Source organism: Haliotis rufescens, unplaced genomic scaffold (genome assembly GCF_023055435.1).
Source record: "Haliotis rufescens isolate VD_foot unplaced genomic scaffold, xgHalRufe1.0.p SCAF_26, whole genome shotgun sequence".
Taxonomy (NCBI): Eukaryota; Metazoa; Mollusca; class Gastropoda; order Lepetellida; family Haliotidae; genus Haliotis; species Haliotis rufescens.
Window position 1 is genome coordinate 5,256,114 of NW_025963957.1, and position 6,327 is coordinate 5,262,440.

Sequence of the window (6,327 nt, forward strand, 5' to 3'; positions counted from 1 at the left end):
ATCATAGGTTTCAGGCTCGTCAAAGGGACACAACTCTGTAACACGAATTGGGTCACTTACGTCCTCATTTAATCGCTGTGTGTGCACTCTTCACAAACTGATGGGCACGGGTGGCACAGTTGTCTAAGGCGCCGCAATTCGCTGTGCAGAGTTGCGTCCCTGCGTCCCACGCCAGAAACGTATGATTGTGGGTTCGAAACCCGGTTCGCAAGAATTATGTTTCTAGGTTTGTCAGCACCATACCCGTGGTCGTGGGTTTCACCAAAGGGATAAACGTCTGAGACCTGCATCACTTCGGGCTGTCCTCCCACATCAAGTTGACACGCCGTGATATAACTGGTATACTGTAAAAAGCGGCGTTATACCCAACTCATTCACTCAATTTTCACAAACTGAGGTCATTGCGTGCAATGAATGTTATCCATGTTATACAAGTATGTTTTGTTAATGCATTGCCTGAACCGTGACGATCCGGGGTGGAATGGGTCTTCAGCAACCCATGCGTGTAAGAGGCGACTAACGGGAACGGGTGTTCAGGCTCGCTGACTTGATTGACGCATGTAATCATATCCCAATTGCGTGGATCGATGATCATGATGTAAATCACTGAATTTTCTACATACCGCCGTCATATAGCTGGAATATTGCTGAGTGCGTCGTCAAATAAGAAACAAATAATGCATTTCCTAAACGGCATCACACAAGATGTCTTCTCTTTGACTTCGGCAGTGTCTACCTGATTCAATAAGGAGGTCGTGAGAGCTACATCTAAATCGGACTAACGTCACTCAGAATTTCTTTAAATCTAATTCAAACAAATAGTGCTCTCTATTTAAGAGAAGATAACCATTTTTGGAAGTACAAAGCCTGTGTTACGTCCATAATAAATCGTTCTGGCATAGCTACATTTTGTTCAGTCCACACACAAACCTTACCCAGTTGAATTAATTAACTGTTGCCATACGGTGCCCAGTTAGATTAACCATTTTTGACGATAATCGAGTAACATCAGACTGTAACATTTCTTTGGAAATCTTGAATTTGGCATCTGTAGTTATTCCAACAAGTATATTATAACCGTTATATGCGCGCCTATGTTCAATGGCATCTTTCACATTCACCATGTACCACATCATTTGGAGTGCTAGGTTTAACACCGAGATAGTTCTTCCAAGAATATAATTAAATCTTTTCAATAGCATCTATTTTGTGAATCTCACATTTCGGCTCCATACAACAAAATTGTACTAGTGTCTTTAGTGTGAAGGTTTTGAAAAATATTTTATAAGTTACATTTCCACTCTGCTTAAGTTTTTGAAAAATGCCAATAGAAATTTTCTTAGCTTGTAAAGCAGCCTTTTTACCATGCACTGACCATGACAATCTGTTAGTAAAACAGACACCAAGGTATTAATAAAAAGTAACGACATCTCGAGGTTGCCCTCTGTAAGACCATTTTTCTCTTTGCGATAATCTGCCACTATGGAATACAGCTACTTTTGTTTTGTTAACATTCACAGAGAGTTTCCATTTATCACAGTAGAATTCAAGTTCAAATATTTGGTTTTGTAATCTAGGTATTGTACTTGAAAACATTACAATGTCATCAGCGAACAACAAAAGAAGTAACGTAATGTTTCAGGTATATAGGGTATATCTGTATACCATCTGTACAATTTGCATTGCTTTGCTTTCCTAATTCATTCATAAACAACTGAAAGAGAAGAGGACTTAAAATACATCCTTGGCGAACACCAATATTACACGCAAACGTATCTTATGCACGATTTTTATTTAGCACTCAAACCTTTAAATTATGGTAAATGAAGCAAAATAATTTCCTCATTTTGCTACCAAGTCCATGCGTTTTAAATAGTGTTTATCTCAATGAACTGTGTCAAATGCTTTCGCAAAATCTACAAATAAGCCATATAATTTGCCACCCTTTGTTGTAAGATATCTTTTATAATTGACTGTAAAATAAAAACGTTATCAATTGTGCTCCCTGTCTATCCAGATTGTGCCTCGTTGACTTTTTAAAAGTCTCGTGTATTTATGATATATGTGTTTACACTTTACTGAATCACAATTCATCTACAGTTTGTTTGTATTAGTCAGAGTTCCTTGTTTGTGAAACGGAATAATAATGCCAAGTGGCCAGGGAAGAAAGAATTTTCTAACATGATCTTGAAGATCAGTTCGAGATAAAGAACTAATATGTCTGATGAAGTTTTGCAAAATTCTGAAATAGCTTTATCAGCACCTGATGTGTTCTTATTCTATAAGTGATTAATACTGTCAAAAAATTCTTTCTTGGTAATTGGAGAATCGAGCATCTGTGTTGTCACCTCGTTAGAATGATTATCATCGACATTAAACATCCCAAAATCATCTTCGTTTCTATCAATAGGATTAGATAATAATTCTTGAAAATGTAGGAAGCAATCTTCGATTTTAATCTTGTTCTGATGTCGATTTGAACGGAGACTTTTTACAGAAGACCAAAACTGTTTAGAAATGTTATACTCGCCTCCAAAATTTCGGGTTTAAGTTTCTAATATTCATTTTTCTTTTTCCTACACATACCATTGTATTCATTCCTAGCAAGTTTATTGTTATTTAATGATTAAATAATGTCTAAACTTTTTCAAACATCTACATCGTTCTTTCTTCAGGAATTGGCATTCATCATCAAACATTTGCTGATGTGGTATCTTTTTGCATTTACGTTTTTTTCATACATGAAGCCGCAGTGCATAAGGCATCTGTGATATATCTAATGCTTTCGTCGATGTTAGTAATTGCTGTGTCAACTCCCGTCTCCAGTGTTTGAAATACGTTATCTCCAAACCTTTTGTCTGGATTTTCCGAACGCAGTTTATTAAGCTCTTGCCGTTGAGAGTAAGTAAAGTCATAAGCGACACCCAACCCAATATCTCTTAAGGTATCCTGCAGTCCAACTGTCTGGATCTTGTCTTTCCAGTGTGACATTTTCAATATCAGGGGTTTTGGTTTTCCCTGGGTCGCAATGAAGGTAGTCCCTGCTCCTTATCCCTAGCCCTGTTCAATACATCTAATGCCTTTCCTTTGCAGACATTGTATGATTCATTGTCTCCCTCTGGAACGCTATATAGTATAACATTGTTTCTTCTGCTTCGTTTTTCTTGATTTTCAACTCTGGACTGTAAGTCATCGATGCAGGTTAGATAGCCTTCACTATCATCCACTCTGTCAGATAAAGTATTGATATCAAGTCTTAACGTAGCCCGCTCTTCTTTGCTACTGTTCACATCACACCACGTATCTCTTTCTTCATAGACTGTATCTAATGAGCTAATATCCTTGGAGAGTTTATCCTCAGGGTCCTTGTTTTCTTGTATTATAGCTGATTATAAGTCCGCAATGTCTACCCTGGGGGTCCTTGGTTGAGTTCAATGGCTCCCGCTAGATTTAGGAGTTTCACAAACGTGTGTATTACCCATTTTCGCCATGTTTGTTTGTTTGTTTGTTTGTTTGTTTGTTGTTTAACGCCGCACTCAGCAATATTCCAGCTATATGACGGTGGTCTGTAAAATAATCGAGTCTGGACCAGACAATCCAGTGATTGACATCATGAGCATCGATCCACGCCATTGGGATCGATGACATGCATCAACCAAGTCAGCGAGCCTGACCACCCAATCCCGTTAGTCGCCTTTTACGACAAGCATAGTCGCCTTTTACGGCAAGTATGGGTTGCTGAAGACCTATTCTACCCCGGAATCTTAACGGGTAAACAATGTTTCGTATGCATTCATAATTCATCAACTCTCCCCTTCCAAATACAACGATGACTGTATATCGAGTGTATTTAATGTGGATCCTATCATCGATGCGGTGAGTGTACCAGCACACAATACAGTCAGTCAGAGTGTGGTACACAGTAACAAGTCATGGCCGTACCTGAGGTCCTGTCCAACATCGGTGGGTAGGGTACAACTTTTCCACATGCCTGGGTCCTATGTGGATGACAAAAGTATCTATTCCCGACCTCCATGCCTCCACAGATATACCATTTCACAGTTTGGCTTTTTATGGTGTTATCGTCGTCGAAATACTACCACAAGGTTGTAAATAGAGGCATTTGCATGTACACCCGAATCCACACCTATTGATAACTAACCATCCTTTCCTAGTGTGATTGAAGGATCCACGAAGTAAACACTATTTGGCAAGAGTGTTAGTGCAAGACGAATTGTTGTGTATTATAGTCCACGTATACAACATGCCTGACCACCCGATCCCGTTAGTTGCCTCTTACGACAAGCATAGTCACCTTTTACGGCAAGGCTGTGTTGCTGAAGACCTATTCTACCCCGGATCGTCACAGGCCTAAAAACCAATGGAAAGGGATAATTGAAGGAATTGAAAGATCTTCTCAGGTCAATCTTGGATGTGAAAATACCTTCTTATGGAACCATACTTCGACCGTGATATTGTTTGACTGATGACTACATTTTGTAAAAGTCAAGTCATGCTCCAGGTGTCATCACTTGAAAGCAGCACATATTCTCCCATGACAACCTGTATGCTGAAAATATCAACAGTTCCATGTTGCAAGTGTTAGTCCATCCAGGTTTTCTGATTCGTCTGAAGGTTTCTTAGATTGGGACATATGTATTTGATGTATCAGCCATGGTTTAGAACATGTCTTGCAGAACGAAGCCGAAGACACAGTCCAGCACATGCTGTTTCCCCAGAGCTGAATGCTCCCCTGGTGATGGTCCACTGAATGGCTTCTTACTCATTGAAGAAAACGGGTTTCTCCAGGCAAAATCTGACACTGCAGCTTCACAATTGTACTATCATGCATCATCTTCTTTACTGCTGTCTCCAGAAATATCCGAATCACGATTCTCATGCTCTGCGTCTGAATCACTCTGGATGAAGCTTTTTATGTTGTTGATGATGGTTTTCTGCTTTCATTGCACTTGATAGCTTTCGTTTTAATAACGGTATCTTGGATGTCTGAAGTTGATTGTTCTTGCTGCCAATTGTAACTGTAGTGATGATGTTGTTTGACAAACATATGTCTGTTACGTCGACAATTGGATGAATCTCTGTTCTTCAGTATCCCATTCTGACGTCATTGTACTTGTAGCTTTTAGCTGAATATGTCACTCATCCTCCGTGTCCCATTCTTACATTCTGTTGCCAGCCTCAGGGGTGGTTGTTTGTCTTCCTGTGTCCCATTCTTACATTCTGTTGCCAGCCTCAGGGGTGGTTGTTTGTCTTCCTGTGTCCCATCCTTACATTCTGTTGCCAGCCTCAGGGGTGGTTGTTTGTCTTCCTGTGTCCCATTCTTACATTCTGTTGCCAGCCTCAGGGGTGGTTGTTTGTCTTCCTGTGTCCCATTCTTACATTCTGTTGCCAGCCTCAGGGGTGGTTGTTTGTCTTCCTGTTTCCCACCCGGAAGGCTCTGTACCAGTGTATGTTGGCTGAATAGACACGCTCTATCAGTCCCGCTGACAATATTTAAATTTGATTTGATTTAGGAATGTTTTTCAGTCGGATTGTTTATTTCATCTGAAGTTTTCTCCAAAGGCTGGTCAACTGCCTTGTGTTCTGAGACATGTGTGTCTGTCCCGAGGTCGTTTCCTTATAAATAGTATCGTTATATAGTTATATATATAGTTATGTATAGTAAGCGATTTTGGTTCATTCAATTAATTAAGTCAATATATACGCAGAGCTACATTTAGTTTAGGGCATGCTACCTGCATTACTTTGGGCTTTCGTACAAATTTATAAATTCTTGTCACGTCACCCTATTGTTCTGACTGAGTATTATTTGGTTTCATTGTCAGTGTTGAATAATTTATGCAACTGAATAACCTCAAATGAAAAAAAATAAAATGTTATAAAATTTGGGGGAGAGGGATCGGCAAACTATGACAGTCCAATCCCTCCATCCCCACCCCTTCCCCCACTCCATAATACATGACAAGTACATAAATGAAGTCTTACACGGCAGCCGGTGTCACCGTCATCGTCTATACTACTCAAGCGCCATGTGGCCTCCAATGTTATTAACAGTACAGATATCATATATCAGTATGCAACATGTCGTAAACATATCACTTTGTATCTCCTTTAACCATCTTGATTGCGGTTTAGGCGATACCGACCTAACCTCTTCACAGAGCTGCCGTATGCATGTCCGTCAGTAATTGGTGGGCACAGGGCCCTGCATAGCACAGGTCTACTATTTCCCTGGCTTGCCGTCTCGCGAGTTGATCTGTATAGGATAAAGCACGACTCCGAGGTTATGCTTGGGGATGTAAAACC